Raw genomic sequence first — 16,389 nt, forward strand, 5'->3', positions numbered from 1 at the left:
AGGTCACAGCAGCCTCAATGCCTCCTACACCAGTGACAGGCTTCTGGCTGCTGCCTGTGCTTGTGCGGTCACAGCAGCCTCAGTGACTCATAGGTTAATGTCTAGCGCCCCCTGCTGGCTGTGCTTGTGAGGTCACAGCAGCCTCAGTGCCTTCAAGCTTAGTGTCTAGCGACCCCTGCTGACTGTGCTTGTGAGGTCACAGCAGCCTCAGTGCCTCGGAGGCCAGTGGCAGGCTCCTGGCTGCTGGCTGTGCTTATGAGGTCAAAGCAGCCTCAGTGCATCTGATGCCAGTGGCAGGCTCCTGGCTGCTGGCTGGGCTTCTGAGGTCACAGCAGCCTCAGTGCCTTATAGGTTAGTGTCTAGTGCCCCCTGCTGGCTGTGCTTGTGAGGTCAAAGCAGCCTCAGTGCTTCCTAGGCCAGTGGCAGGCTCCTGGCTGCTGGCTGTGTTTGTGAGGTCACAGCAGCCTCAGTGCTTCCTAGGCCAGTGGCAGGCTCCTGGCTGCTGGCTGTGCTTGTGAGGTCACAGCAGCCTCAATGCCTCCTACACCAGTGACAGGCTTCTGGCTGCTGGCTGTGCTTGTGCGGTCACAGCAGCCTCAGTGACTCATAGGTTAATGTCTAGCGCCCCCTGCTGGCTGTGCTTGTGAGGTCACAGCAGCCTCAGTGCCTCGTAGGCCAGTGGCAGGCTCATGGTTGCTGGCTGTGCTTGTGAGGTCACAGCAGCCTCAGTGCCTTCAAGCTTAGTGTCTAGCGACCCCTGCTGACTGTGCTTGTGAGGTCACAGCAGCCTGGGTGCCTCGGAGGCCAGTGGCAGGCTCATGGCTTCTGGCTGTGCTTGTGACATCAAAGCAGCCTGAGTGCCTCCTAGGCCAGTGTCAGGCTCATGGCTGCTGGCTGTGCTTGTGAGGTCACAGCAGCCTCAGTGCATCTGATGCCAGTGGCAGGCTCCTGGCTGCTGGCTGGGCTTCTGAGGTCACAGCAGCCTCAGTGCCTTATAGGTTAGTGTCTAGTGCCCCCTGCTGGCTGTGCTTGTGAGGTCAAAGCAGCCTCAGTGCCTCATAGGTTAGCGACTAGTGCCCCCTGCTGGCTGTGCTTGTGAGGTCACAGCAGCCTCAGTGCCTTCAAGCTTAGTGTCTAGCGACCCCTGCTGACTGTGCTTGTGAGGTCACAGCAGCCTGGGTGCCTCCGAGGCCAGTGGCAGGCTCATGGCTGCTGGCTATGGTTGTGAGGTCACAGCAGCCTCAGTGCATCTGATGCCAGTGGCAGGCTCCTGGCTGCTGGCTGGGCTTCTGAGGTCACAGCAGCCTCAGTGCCTTATAGTTTAGTGTCTAGTGCCCCCTGCTGGCTGTGCTTGTGAGGTCAAAGCAGCCTCAGTGCCTCATAGGTTAGCGACTAGTGCCCCCTGCTGGCTGTGCTTGTGAGGTCAAAGCAGCCTCAGTGCCTCCTAGGCCATTGGCAGGCTCATGGCTGCTGGCTGTGCTTGTGAGGTCACAGCAGCCTCAGTGCCTCTGAGGCTGTCCCGAGCCAATATCGGGAGGGTTTCGTTACCATCCCAACGACGAGATTAAGACGCTTAATCCGGTCAAATATCGTACAACCTTTTACCTTTATTTTTCACGAAGTGGGGAGAAAAGGCGTGTGTGTGTGTGGGGGGGGGGGAACGAAGGGGAGGCGAAGGGAAAAAAGGGAACAAGGGTAAGGGGAAAAGATAGAGAAAAGTTGGAAAAGGAGAGAGGAAGCTAGCTACCACCACTCCGAGGCCGATGATGTTCCGCTGACTCCGCTCGAATCACAGCTCAAGCTGGGGGGCCTCCGGCGAGGGACGAGGAGCGAGGGCCGAGAGAGGGAGTGAGAAAGAGGGTGGAAGTTTTCCCACCCCTCACGTGGTAGTTCAGACCAATAGTAATATTTGGGTCTGGGGTCTCCTGCTCCTTATTGGGTCTCATCACTGTCCCTAGGTAGGCCGTTGACTCTTGCCGTTTCTGCTGACAGGTGTGTCTCCATTCTTAGGTCCAGCCATTAGCTCTCAAGGTCCTGACAAAGAAGGTGATAGCTCCAGCAATTAGCACTCTTTCAGCAGTGCACAGGAATGCAAATTGCTGGTGACGCCCTTATCATTCCCGCCTGCAGCAGCTCTGGGCCCTTTCTCACTGTACTAGGGAGTGCGGCCTAAGGCTTCAGCAAATTTAGCCACTCATGCCAAGCAGGTTTTATAGAAGTTCTCGTTCAGTGCAGGCTTGGTGTGTCCCGGGTGGTCACAGGGAGACCATCTCAGGGGTCGCAGCAGCCCAGTGGTTGTGGCCTGCCTGCACCCCGTGCACCAAGAAATGTTTAAGGCAAAAAAATCATTCATCAGTCCGCCACAGAGGCCAGTGGCAGACTCCTGGCTGCTGGCTGTGCTTGTGAGGTCACAGCAGCCTCAGTGCCTCATCGTTTAGTGCCTAGCGCCCCCTGCTGGTTGTGCTACAGAGGTCACAGCAGCCTCAGTGCTTCCTAGGCCAGTGGCAGGCTCCTGGCTGCTGGCTGTGTTTGTGAGGTCACAGCAGCCTGGGTGCCTCGGAGGCCAGTGGCAGGCTCCTGGCTGCTGGTTGTGCTTGTGAGGTCACAGCAGCCTCAGTGACTCATAGGTTAATGTCTAGCGCCCCCTGCTGGCTGTGCTTGTGAGGTCACAGCAGCCTCAGTGCCTCCTAGGCCAGTGGCAGGCTCATGGTTGCTGGCTGTGCTTGTGAGGTCACAGCAGCCTCAGTGCCTTCAAGCTTAGTGTCTAGCGACCCCTGCTGACTGTGCTTGTGAGGTCACAGCAGCCTGGGTGCCTCCGAGGCCAGTGGCAGGCTCATGGCTGCTGGCTATGGTTGTGAGGTCACAGCAGCCTCAGTGCATGTGATGCCAGTGGCAGGCTCCTGGCTGCTGGCTGGGCTTCTGAGGTCACAGCAGCCTCAGTGCCTTATAGGTTAGTGTCTAGTGCCCCCTGCTGGCTGTGCTTGTGAGGTCAAAGCAGCCTCAGTGCCTCATAGGTTAGCGACTAGTGCCCCCTGCTGGCTGTGCTTGTGAGGTCAAAGCAGCCTCAGTGCCTCCTAGGCCTTTGGCAGGCTCATGGCTGCTGGCTGTGCTTGTGAGGTCACAGCAGCCTCAGTGCCTCTGAGGCTGTCCCGAGCCAATATCGGGAGGGTTTCGTTACCATCCCAACGACGAGATTAAGACGCTTAATCCGGTCAAATATCGTACAACCTTTTACCTTTTTTTTTCACGAAGTGGGGAGAAAAGGCGTGTGTGTGTGTGTGGGGGGGGACGAAGGGGAGGCGAAGGGAAAAAAGGGAACAAGGGTAAAGGGAAAAGATAGAGAAAAGTTGGAAAAGGAGAGAGGAAGCTAGCTACCACCACTCCGAGGCCGATGATGTTCCGCTGACTCCGCTCGAATCACAGCTCAAGCTGGGGGGCCTCCGGCGAGGGACGAGGAGCGAGGGCCGAGAGAGGGAGTGAGAAAGAGGGTGGAAGTTTTCCCACCCCTCACGTGGTAGTTCAGACCAATAGTAATATTTGGGTCTGGGGTCTCCTGCTCCTTATTGGGTCTCATCACTGTCCCTAGGTAGGCCGTTGACTCTTGCCGTTTCTGCTGACAGGTGTGTCTCCATTCTTAGGTCCAGCCATTAGCTCTCAAGGTCCTGACAAAGAAGGTGATAGCTCCAGCAATTAGCACTCTTTCAGCAGTGCACAGGAATGCAAATTGCTGGTGACGCCCTTATCATTCCCGCCTGCAGCAGCTCTGGGCCCTTTCTCACTGTACTAGGGAGTGCGGCCTAAGGCTTCAGCAAATTTAGCCACTCATGCCAAGCAGGTTTTATAGAAGTTCTCGTTCAGTGCAGGCTTGGTGTGTCCCGGGTGGTCGCAGGGAGACCATCTCAGGGGTCGCAGCAGCCTAGTGGTTGTGGCCTGCCTGCACCCCATGCACCAAGAAATGTTTAAGGCAAAAAAATCATTCATCAGACCGCCACAGAGGCCAGTGGCAGACTCCTGGCTGCTGGCTGTGCTTGTGAGGTCACAGCAGCCTCAGTGCCTCATCGTTTAGTGTCTAGCACCCCCTGCTGGTTGTGCTACAGAGGTCACAGCAGCCTCAGTGCTTCCTAGGCCAGTGGCAGGCTCCTGGCTGCTGGCTGTGTTTGTGAGGTCACAGCAGCCTCAGTGCTTCCTAGGCCAGTGGCAGGCTCCTGGCTGCTGGTTGTGCTTGTGAGGTCACAGCAGCCTCAATGCCTCCTACATCAGTGACAGGCTTCTGGCTGCTGGCTGTGCTTGTGCGGTCACAGCAGCCTCAGTGACTCATAGGTTAATGTCTAGCGCCCCCTGCTGGCTGTGCTTGTGAGGTCACAGCAGCCTCAGTGCCTCGTAGGCCAGTGGCAGGCTCATGGTTGCTGGCTGTGCTTGTGAGGTCACAGCAGCCTCAGTGCCTTCAAGCTTAGTGTCTAGCGACCCCTGCTGACTGTGCTTGTGAGGTCACAGCAGCCTGGGTGCCTCGGAGGCCAGTGGCAGGCTCATGGCTTCTGGCTGTGCTTGTGACATCAAAGCAGCCTGAGTGCCTCCTAGGCCAGTGTCAGGCTCATGGCTGCTGGCTGTGCTTGTGAGGTCACAGCAGCCTCAGTGCATCTGATGCCAGTGGCAGGCTCCTGGCTGCTGGCTGGGCTTCTGAGGTCACAGCAGCCTCAGTGCCTTATAGGTTAGCGACTAGTGCCCCCTGCTGGCTGTGCTTGTGAGGTCAAAGCAGCCTCAGTGCCTCATAGGTTAGCGACTAGTGCCCCCTGCTGGCTGTGCTTGTGAGGTCAAAGCAGCCTCAGTGCCTCCTAGGCCTTTGGCAGGCTCATGGCTGCTGGCTGTGCTTGTGAGGTCACAGCAGCCTCAGTGCCTCTGAGGCTGTCCCGAGCCAATATCGGGAGGGTTTCGTTACCATCCCAACGACGAGATTAAGACGCTTAATCCGGTCAAATATCGTACAACCTTTTACCTTTATTTTTCACGAAGTGGGGAGAAAAGGCGTGTGTGTGTGTTTGTGGGGGGACGAAGGGGAGGCGAAGGGAAAAAAGGGAACAAGGGTAAAGGGAAAAGATAGAGAAAAGTTGGAAAAGGAGAGAGGAAGCTAGCTACCACCACTCCGAGGCCGATGATGTTCCGCTGACTCCGCTCGAATCACAGCTCAAGCTGGGGGGCCTCCGGCGAGGGACGAGGAGCGAGGGCCGAGAGAGGGAGTGAGAAAGAGGGTGGAAGTTTTCCCACCCCTCACGTGGTAGTTCAGACCAATAGTAATATTTGGGTCTGGGGTCTCCTGCTCCTTATTGGGTCTCATCACTGTCCCTAGGTAGGCCGTTGACTCTTGCCGTTTCTGCTGACAGGTGTGTCTCCATTCTTAGGTCCAGCCATTAGCTCTCAAGGTCCTGACAAAGAAGGTGATAGCTCCAGCAATTAGCACTCTTTCAGCAGTGCACAGGAATGCAAATTGCTGGTGACGCCCTTATCATTCCCGCCTGCAGCAGCTCTGGGCCCTTTCTCACTGTACTAGGGAGTGCGGCCTAAGGCTTCAGCAAATTTAGCCACTCATGCCAAGCAGGTTTTATAGAAGTTCTCGTTCAGTGCAGGCTTGGTGTGTCCCGGGTGGTCGCAGGGAGACCATCTCAGGGGTCGCAGCAGCCTAGTGGTTGTGGCCTGCCTGCACCCCATGCACCAAGAAATGTTTAAGGCAAAAAAATCATTCATCAGACCGCCACAGAGGCCAGTGGCAGACTCCTGGCTGCTGGCTGTGCTTGTGAGGTCACAGCAGCCTCAGTGCCTCATCGTTTAGTGTCTAGCACCCCCTGCTGGTTGTGCTACAGAGGTCACAGCAGCCTCAGTGCTTCCTAGGCCAGTGGCAGGCTCCTGGCTGCTGGCTGTGTTTGTGAGGTCACAGCAGCCTCAGTGCTTCCTAGGCCAGTGGCAGGCTCCTGGCTGCTGGTTGTGCTTGTGAGGTCACAGCAGCCTCAATGCCTCCTACATCAGTGACAGGCTTCTGGCTGCTGGCTGTGCTTGTGCGGTCACAGCAGCCTCAGTGACTCATAGGTTAATGTCTAGCGCCCCCTGCTGGCTGTGCTTGTGAGGTCACAGCAGCCTCAGTGCCTCGTAGGCCAGTGGCAGGCTCATGGTTGCTGGCTGTGCTTGTGAGGTCACAGCAGCCTCAGTGCCTTCAAGCTTAGTGTCTAGCGACCCCTGCTGACTGTGCTTGTGAGGTCACAGCAGCCTGGGTGCCTCGGAGGCCAGTGGCAGGCTCATGGCTTCTGGCTGTGCTTGTGACATCAAAGCAGCCTGAGTGCCTCCTAGGCCAGTGTCAGGCTCATGGCTGCTGGCTGTGCTTGTGAGGTCACAGCAGCCTCAGTGCATCTGATGCCAGTGGCAGGCTCCTGGCTGCTGGCTGCGCTTCTGAGGTCACAGCAGCCTCAGTGCCTTATAGGTTAGTGTCTAGTGCCCCCTGCTGGCTGTGCTTGTGAGGTCAAAGCAGCCTCAGTGCCTCATAGGTTAGCGACTAGTGCCCCCTGCTGGCTGTGCTTGTGAGGTCACAGCAGCCTCAGTGCCTTCAAGCTTAGTGTCTAGCGACCCCTGCTGACTGTGCTTGTGAGGTCACAGCAGCCTGGGTGCCTCGGAGGCCAGTGGCAGGCTCATGGCTGCTGGCTATGGTTGTGAGGTCACAGCAGCCTCAGTGCATCTGATGCCAGTGGCAGGCTCCTGGCTGCTGGCTGGGCTTCTGAGGTCACAGCAGCCTCAGTGCCTTATAGGTTAGTGTCTAGTGCCCCCTGCTGGCTGTGCTTGTGAGGTCACAGCAGCCTCAGTGCCTCATAGGTTAGCGACTAGTGCCCCCTGCTGGCTGTGCTTGTGAGGTCAAAGCAGCCTCAGTGCCTCCTAGGCCATTGGCAGGCTCCTGGCTGCTGGCTGTGCTTGTGAGGTCACAGCAGCCTCAGTGCCTCATCGTTTAGTGTCTAGCACCCCCTGCTGGTTGTGCTTGTGAGGTCACAGCAGCCTCAGTGCTTCCTAGGCCAGTGGCAGGCTCCTGGCTGCTGGCTGTGTTTGTGAGGTCACAGCAGCCTCAGTGCTTCCTAGGCCAGCGGCAGGCTCCTGGCTGCTGGCTCTGCTTGTGAGGTCACAGCAGCCTCAATGCCTCCTACACCAGTGACAGGCTTCTGGCTGCTGGCTGTGCTTGTGCGGTCACAGCAGCCTCAGTGACTCATAGGTTAATGTCTAGCGCCCCCTGCTGGCTGTGCTTGTGAGGTCACAGCAGCCTCAGTGCCTTCAAGCTTAGTGTCTAGCGACCCCTGCTGACTGTGCTTGTGAGGTCACAGCAGCCTGGGTGCCTCGGAGGCCAGTGGCAGGCTCATGGCTGCTGGCTGTGCTTATGAGGTCAAAGCAGCCTCAGTGCATCTGATGCCAGTGGCAGGCTCCTGGCTGCTGGCTGGGCTTCTGAGGTCACAGCAGCCTCAGTGCCTTATAGGTTAGTGTCTAGTGCCCCCTGCTGGCTGTGCTTGTGAGGTCAAAGCAGCCTCAGTGCCTCATAGGTTAGCGACTAGCGCCCCCTGCTGGCTGTGCTTGTGAGGTCAAAGCAGCCTCAGTGCCTCCTAGGCCATTGGCAGGCTCATGGCTGCTGGCTGTGCTTGTGAGGTCACAGCAGCCTCAGTGCCTCTGAGGCTGTCCCGAGCCAATATCGGGAGGGTTTCGTTACCATCCCAACAACGAGATTAAGACGCTTAATCCGGTCAAATATCGTACAACCTTTTACCTTTATTTTTCACCAAGTGGGGAGAAAAGGCGTGTGTGTGTGTGGGGGGGGACGAAGGGGAGGCGAAGGGAAAAAAGGGAACAAGGGTAAGGGGAAAAGATAGAGAAAAGTTGGAAAAGGAGAGAGGAAGCTAGCTACCACCACTCCGAGGCCGATGATGTTCCGCTGACTCCGCTCGAATCACAGCTCAAGCTGGGGGGCCTCCGGCGAGGGACGAGGAGCGAGGGCCGAGAGAGGGAGTGAGAAAGAGGGTGGAAGTTTTCCCACCCCTCCCGTGGTAGTTCAGACCAATAGTAATATTTGGGTCTGGGGTCTCCTGCTCCTTATTGGGTCTCATCACTGTCCCTAGGTAGGCCGTTGACTCTTGCCGTTTCTGCTGACAGGTGTGTCTCCATTCTTAGGTCCAGCCATTAGCTCTCAAGGTCCTGACAAAGAAGGCGATAACTCCAGCAATTAGCACTCTTTCAGCAGTGCACAGGAATGCAAATTGCTGGTGACGCCCTTATCATTCCCGCCTGCAGCAGCTCTGGGCCCTTTCTCACTGTACTAGGGAGTGCGGCCTAAGGCTTCAGCAAATTTAGCCACTCATGCCAAGCAGGTTTTATAGAAGTTCTCGTTCAGTGCAGGCTTGGTGTGTCCCGGGTGGTCACAGGGAGACCATCTCAGGGGTCGCAGCAGCCCAGTGGTTGTGGCCTGCCTGCACCCCATGCACCAAGAAATGTTTAAGGCAAAAAAATCATTCATCAGTCCGCCACAGAGGCCAGTGGCAGACTCCTGGCTGCTGGCTGTGCTTGTGAGGTCACAGCAGCCTCAGTGCCTCATCGTTTAGTGTCTAGCACCCCCTGCTGGCTGTGTTTGTGAGGTCACAGCAGCCTCAGTGCTTCCTAGGCCAGTGGCAGGCTCCTGGCTGCTGGCTGTGTTTGTGAGGTCACAGCAGCCTCAGTGCTTCCTAGGCCAGCGGCAGGCTCCTGGCTGCTGGCTGTGCTTGTGAGGTCACAGCAGCCTCAATGCCTCCTACACCAGTGACAGGCTTCTGGCTGCTGCCTGTGCTTGTGCGGTCACAGCAGCCTCAGTGACTCATAGGTTAATGTCTAGCGCCCCCTGCTGGCTGTGCTTGTGAGGTCACAGCAGCCTCAGTGCTTCCTAGGCCAGTGGCAGGCTCCTGGCTGCTGGCTGTGTTTGTGAGGTCACAGCAGCCTCAATGCCTCCTACACCAGTGACAGGCTTCTGGCTGCTGCCTGTGCTTGTGCGGTCACAGCAGCCTCAGTGACTCATAGGTTAATGTCTAGCGCCCCCTGCTGGCTGTGCTTGTGAGGTCACAGCAGCCTCAGTGCTTCCTAGGCCAGCGGCAGGCTCCTGGCTGCTGGCTGTGCTTGTGAGGTCACAGCAGCCTCAATGCCTCCTACACCAGTGACAGGCTTCTGGCTGCTGCCTGTGCTTGTGCGGTCACAGCAGCCTCAGTGACTCATAGGTTAATGTCTAGCGCCCCCTGCTGGCTGTGCTTGTGAGGTCACAGCAGCCTCAGTGCCTCGTAGGCCAGTGGCAGGCTCATGGTTGCTGGCTGTGCTTGTGAGGCCACAGCAGCCTCAGTGCCTTCAAGCTTAGTGTCTAGCGACCCCTGCTGACTGTGCTTGTGAGGTCACAGCAGCCTGGGTGCCTCGGAGGCCAGTGGCAGGCTCCTGGCTGCTGGCTGGGCTTCTGAGGTCACAGCAGCCTCAGTGCCTCATAGGTTAGTGTCTAGTGCCCCCTGCTGGCTGTGCTTGTGAGGTCAAAGCAGCCTCAGTGCCTCATAGGTTAGCGACTAGTGCCCCCTGCTGGCTGTGCTTGTGAGGTCACAGCAGCCTCAGTGCCTCTGAGGCTGTCCCGAGCCAATATCGGGAGGGTTTCGTTACCATCCCAACGACGAGATTAAGACGCTTAATCCGGTCAAATATCGTACAACCTTTTACCTTTATTTTTCACGAAGTGGGGAGAAAAGGCGTGTGTGTGTGTGGGGGGGGACGAAGGGGAGGCGAAGGGAAAAAAGGGAACAAGGGTAAGGGGAAAAGATAGAGAAAAGTTGGAAAAGGAGAGAGGAAGCTAGCTACCACCACTCCGAGGCCGATGATGTTCCGCTGACTCCGCTCGAATCACAGCTCAAGCTGGGGGGCCTCCGGCGAGGGACGAGGAGCGAGGGCCGAGAGAGGGAGTGAGAAAGAGGGTGGAAGTTTTCCCACCCCTCACGTGGTAGTTCAGACCAATAGTAATATTTGGGTCTGGGGTCTCCTGCTCCTTATTGGGTCTCATCACTGTCCCTAGGTAGGCCGTTGACTCTTGCCGTTTCTGCTGACAGGTGTGTCTCCATTCTTAGGTCCAGCCATTACCTCTCAAGGTCCTGACAAAGAAGGTGATAGCTCCAGCAATTAGCACTCTTTCAGCAGTGCACAGGAATGCAAATTGCTGGTGACGCCCTTATCATTCCCGCCTGCAGCAGCTCTGGGCCCTTTCTCACTGTACTAGGGAGTGCGGCCTAAGGCTTCAGCAAATTTAGCCACTCATGCCAAGCAGGTTTTATAGAAGTTCTCGTTCAGTGCAGGCTTGGTGTGTCCCGGGTGGTCGCAGGGAGACCATCTCAGGGGTCGCAGCAGCCCAGTGGTTGTGGCCTGCCTGCACCCCATGCACCAAGAAATGTTTAAGGCAAAAAAATCATTCATCAGTCCGCCACAGAGGCCAGTGGCAGACTCCTGGCTGCTGGCTGTGCTTGTGAGGTCACAGCAGCCTCAGTGCCTCATCGTTTAGTGTCTAGCACCCCCTGCTGGCTGTGTTTGTGAGGTCACAGCAGCCTCAGTGCTTCCTAGGCCAGTGGCAGGCTCCTGGTTGCTGGCTGTGTTTGTGAGGTCACAGCAGCCTCAGTGCTTCCTACACCAGTGACAGGCTCCTGGCTGCTGGCTCTGCTTGTGAGGTCACAGCAGCCTCAATGCCTCCTACACCAGTGACAGGCTTCTGGCTGCTGGCTGTGCTTGTGCGGTCACAGCAGCCTCAGTGACTCATAGGTTAATGTCTAGCGCCCCCTGCTGGCTGTGCTTGTGAGGTCACAGCAGCCTCAGTGCTTCCTAGGCCAGTGGCAGGCTCCTGGCTGCTGGCTGTGTTTGTGAGGTCACAGCAGCCTCAGTGCTTCCTAGGCCAGCGGCAGGCTCCTGGCTGCTGGCTGTGCTTGTGAGGTCACAGCAGCCTCAATGCCTCCTACACCAGTGACAGGCTTCTGGCTGCTGCCTGTGCTTGTGCGGTCACAGCAGCCTCAGTGACTCATAGGTTAATGTCTAGCGCCCCCTGCTGGCTGTGCTTGTGAGGTCACAGCAGCCTCAGTGCCTCCTAGGCCAGTGGCAGGCTCATGGTTGCTGGCTGTGCTTGTGAGGTCACAGCAGCCTCAGTGCCTTCAAGCTTAGTGTCTAGCGACCCCTGCTGACTGTGCTTGTGAGGTCACAGCAGCCTGGGTGCCTCCGAGGCCAGTGGCAGGCTCATGGCTGCTGGCTATGGTTGTGAGGTCACAGCAGCCTCAGTGCATCTGATGCCAGTGGCAGGCTCCTGGCTGCTGGCTGGGCTTCTGAGGTCACAGCAGCCTCAGTGCCTTATAGGTTAGTGTCTAGTGCCCCCTGCTGGCTGTGCTTGTGAGGTCAAAGCAGCCTCAGTGCCTCATAGGTTAGCGACTAGTGCCCCCTGCTGGCTGTGCTTGTGAGGTCAAAGCAGCCTCAGTGCCTCCTAGGCCATTGGCAGGCTCATGGCTGCTGGCTGTGCTTGTGAGGTCACAGCAGCCTCAGTGCCTCTGAGGCTGTCCCGAGCCAATATCGGGAGGGTTTCGTTACCATCCCAACGACGAGATTAAGACGCTTAATCCGGTCAAATATCGTACAACCTTTTACCTTTATTTTTCACCAAGTGGGGAGAAAAGGCGTGTGTGTGTGTGTGGGGGGGGACGAAGGGGAGGCGAAGGGAAAAAAGGGAACAAGGGTAAGGGGAAAAGATAGAGAAAAGTTGGAAAAGGAGAGAGGAAGCTAGCTACCACCACTCCGAGGCCGATGATGTTCCGCTGACTCCGCTCGAATCACAGCTCAAGCTGGGGGGCCTCCGGCGAGGGACGAGGAGCGAGGGCCGAGAGAGGGAGTGAGAAAGAGGGTGGAAGTTTTCCCACCCCTCACGTGGTAGTTCAGACCAATAGTAATATTTGGGTCTGGGGTCTCCTGCTCCTTATTGGGTCTCATCACTGTCCCTAGGTAGGCCGTTGACTCTTGCCGTTTCTGCTGACAGGTGTGTCTCCATTCTTAGGTCCAGCCATTAGCTCTCAAGGTCCTGACAAAGAAGGTGATAGCTCCAGCAATTAGCACTCTTTCAGCAGTGCACAGGAATGCAAATTGCTGGTGACGCCCTTATCATTCCCGCCTGCAGCAGCTCTGGGCCCTTTCTCACTGTACTAGGGAGTGCGGCCTAAGGCTTCAGCAAATTTAGCCACTCATGCCAAGCAGGTTTTATAGAAGTTCTCGTTCAGTGCAGGCTTGGTGTGTCCCGGGTGGTCGCAGGGAGACCATCTCAGGGGTCGCAGCAGCCCAGTGGTTGTGGCCTGCCTGCACCCCATGCACCAAGAAATGTTTAAGGCAAAAAAATCATTCATCAGTCCGCCACAGAGGCCAGTGGCAGACTCCTGGCTGCTGGCTGTGCTTGTGAGGTCACAGCAGCCTCAGTGCCTCATCGTTTAGTGTCTAGCACCCCCTGCTGGCTGTGTTTGTGAGGTCACAGCAGCCTCAGTGCTTCCTAGGCCAGTGGCAGGCTCCTGGCTGCTGGCTGTGTTTGTGAGGTCACAGCAGCCTCAGTGCTTCCTAGGCCAGTGTCAGGCTCCTGGCTGCTGGCTGTGCTTGTGAGGTCACAGCAGCCTCAATGCCTCCTACACCAGTGACAGGCTTCTGGCTGCTGGCTGTGCTTGTGCGGTCACAGCAGCCTCAGTGACTCATAGGTTAATGTCTAGCGCCCCCTGCTGGCTGTGCTTGTGAGGTCACAGCAGCCTCAGTGCTTCCTAGGCCAGTGGCAGGCTCCTGGCTGTTGGCTGTGTTTGTGAGGCCACAGCAGCCTCAGTGCTTCCTAGGCCAGCGGCAGGCTCCTGGCTGCTGGCTCTGCTTGTGAGGTCACAGCAGCCTCAATGCCTCCTACACCAGTGACAGGCTTCTGGCTGCTGGCTGTGCTTGTGCGGTCACAGCAGCCTCAGTGACTCATAGGTTAATGTCTAGCGCCCCCTGCTGGCTGTGCTTGTGAGGTCACAGCATCCTCAGTGCCTCGTAGGCCAGTGGCAGGCTCATGGTTGCTGGCTCTGCTTGTGAGGTCACAGCAGCCTCAGTGCCTTCAAGCTTAGTGTCTAGCGACCCCTGCTGACTGTGCTTGTGAGGTCACAGCAGCCTGGGTGCCTCGGAGGCCAGTGGCAGGCTCATGGCTGCTTGCTATGGTTGTGAGGTCACAGCAGCCTCAGTGCATCTGATGCCAGTGGCAGGCTCCTGGCTGCTGGCTGGGCTTCTGAGGTCACAGCAGCCTCAGTGCCTTATAGGTTAGTGTCTAGTGCCCCCTGCTGGCTGTGCTTGTGAGGTCAAAGCAGCCTCAGTGCCTCATAGGTTAGCGACTAGTGCCCCCTGCTGGCTGTGCTTGTGAGGTCAAAGCAGCCTCAGTGCCTCCTAGGCCATTGGCAGGCTCATGGCTGCTGGCTGTGCTTGTGAGGTCACAGCAGCCTCAGTGCCTCTGAGGCTGTCCCGAGCCAATATCGGGAGGGTTTCGTTACCATCCCAACGACGAGATTAAGACGCTTAATCCGGTCAAATATCGTACAACCTTTTACCTTTATTTTTCACGAAGTGGGGAGAAAAGGCGTGTGTGTGTGGGGGGGGGGGACGAAGGGGAGGCGAAGGGAAAAAAGGGAACAAGGGTAAGGGGAAAAGATAGAGAAAAGTTGGAAAAGGAGAGAGGAAGCTAGCTACCACCACTCCGAGGCCGATGATGTTCCGCTGACTCCGCTCGAATCACAGCTCAAGCTGGGGGGCCTCCGGCAAGGGACGAGGAGCGAGGGCCGAGAGAGGGAGTGAGAAAGAGGGTGGAGGTTTTCCCACCCCTCCCGTGGTAGTTCAGACCAATAGTAATATTTGGGTCTGGGGTCTCCTGCTCCTTATTGGGTCTCATCACTGTCCCTAGGTAGGCCGTTGACTCTTGCCGTTTCTGCTGACAGGTGTGTCTCCATTCTTAGGTCCAGCCATTAGCTCTCAAGGTCCTGACAAAGAAGGTGATAGCTCCAGCAATTAGCACTCTTTCAGCAGTGCACAGGAATGCAAATTGCTGGTGACGCCCTTATCATTCCCGCCTGCAGCAGCTCTGGGCCCTTACTCACTGTACTAGGGAGTGCGGCCTAAGGCTTCAGCAAATTTAGCCACTCATGCCAAGCAGGTTTTATAGAAGTTCTCGTTCAGTGCAGGCTTGGTGTGTCCCGGGTGGTCGCAGGGAGACCATCTCAGGGGTCGCAGCAGCCCAGTGGTTGTGGCCTGCCTGCACCCCATGCACCAAGAAATGTTTAAGGCAAAAAAATCATTCATCAGTCCGCCACAGAGGCCAGTGGCAGACTCCTGGCTGCTGGCTGTGCTTGTGAGGTCACAGCAGCCTCAGTGCCTTCAAGCTTAGTGTCTAGCGACCCCTGCTGACTGTGCTTGTGAGGTCACAGCAGCCTGGGTGCCTCGGAGGCCAGTGGCAGGCTCATGGCTGCTGGCTATGGTTGTGAGGTCACAGCAGCCTCAGTGCTTCCTAGGCCAGTGGCAGGCTCCTGGCTGCTGGCTGTGTTTGTGAGGTCACAGCAGCCTCAGTGCTTCCTAGGCCAGCGGCAGGCTCCTGGCTGCTGGCTGTGCTTGTGAGGTCACAGCAGCCTCAATGCCTCCTACACCAGTGACAGGCTTCTGGCTGCTGGCTGTGCTTGTGCGGTCACAGCAGCCTCAGTGACTCATAGGTTAATGTCTAGCGCCCCCTGCTGGCTGTGCTTGTGAGGTCACAGCAGCCTCAGTGCTTCCTAGGCCAGTGGCAGGCTCCTGGCTGCTGGCTGTGTTTGTGAGGTCACAGCAGCCTCAGTGCTTCCTAGGCCAGCGGCAGGCTCCTGGCTGCTGGCTCTGCTTGTGAGGTCACAGCAGCCTCAATGCCTCCTACACCAGTGACAGGCTTCTGGCTGCTGGCTGTGCTTGTGCGGTCACAGCAGCCTCAGTGACTCATAGGTTAATGTCTAGCGCCCCCTGCTGGCTGTGCTTGTGAGGTCACAGCAGCCTCAGTGCCTCGTAGGCCAGTGGCAGGCTCATGGTTGCTGGCTGTGCTTGTGAGGTCACAGCAGCCTCAGTGCCTTCAAGCTTAGTGTCTAGCGACCCCTGCTGACTGTGCTTGTGAGGTCACAGCAGCCTGGGTGCCTCGGAGGCCAGTGGCAGGCTCATGGCTTCTGGCTGTGCTTGTGACATCAAAGCAGCCTGAGTGCCTCCTAGGCCAGTGTCAGGCTCATGGCTGCTGGCTGTGCTTGTGAGGTCACAGCAGCCTCAGTGCATCTGATGCCAGTGGCAGGCTCCTGGCTGCTGGCTGTGCTTGTGAGGTCACAGCAGCCTCAGTGCCTCATAGGTTAGCGACTAGTGCCCCCTGCTGGCTGTGCTTGTGAGGTCACAGCAGCCTCAGTGCCTCTGAGGCTGTCCCGAGCCAATATCGGGAGGGTTTCGTTACCATCCCAACGACGAGATTAAGACGCTTAATCTGGTCAAATATCGTACAACCTTTTACCTTTATTTTTCACAAAATGGGGAAGAAAAGGCGCGTGTGTGTGGGGGTGGGGGGACGAAGGGGAGGCGAAGGGAAAAAAGGGAACAAGGGTAAGGGGAAAAGATAGAGAAAAGTTGGAAAAGGAGAGAGGAAGCTAGCTACCACCACTCCGAGGCCGATGATGTTCCGCTGACTCCGCTCGAATCACAGCTCAAGCTGGGGGGCCTCCGGCGAGGGACGAGGAGCGAGGGCTGAGAGAGGGAGTGAGAAAGATGGTGGAAGTTTTCCCACCCCTCCCGTGGTAGTTCAGACCAATAGTAATATTTGGGTCTGGGGTCTCCTGCTCCTTATTGGGTCTCATCACTGTCCCTAGGTAGGCCATTGACTCTTGCCGTTTCTGCTGACAGGTGTGTCTCCATTCTTAGGTCCAGCCATTAGCTCTCAAGGTCCTGACAAAGAAGGTGATAGCTCCAGCAATTAGCACTCTTTCAGCAGTGCACAGGAATGCAAATTGCTGGTGACGCCCTTATCATTCCCGCCTGCAGCAGCTCTGGGCCCTTTCTCACTGTACTAGGGAGTGCGGCCTAAGGCTTCAGCAAATTTAGCCACTCATGCCAAGCAGGTTTTATAGAAGTTCTCGTTCAGTGCAGGCTTGGTGTGTCCCGGGTGGTCGCAGGGAGACCATCTCAGGGGTCGCAGCAGCCCAGTGGTTGTGGCCTGCCTGCACCCCATGCACCAAGAAATGTTTAAGGCAAAAAAATCATTCATCAGTCCGCCACAGAGGCCAGTGGCAGACTCCTGGCTGCTGGCTGTGCTTGTGAGGT

Source organism: Dromaius novaehollandiae, chromosome 5 (genome assembly GCF_036370855.1).
Source record: "Dromaius novaehollandiae isolate bDroNov1 chromosome 5, bDroNov1.hap1, whole genome shotgun sequence".
Lineage (NCBI taxonomy): Eukaryota > Metazoa > Chordata > Aves > Casuariiformes > Dromaiidae > Dromaius > Dromaius novaehollandiae.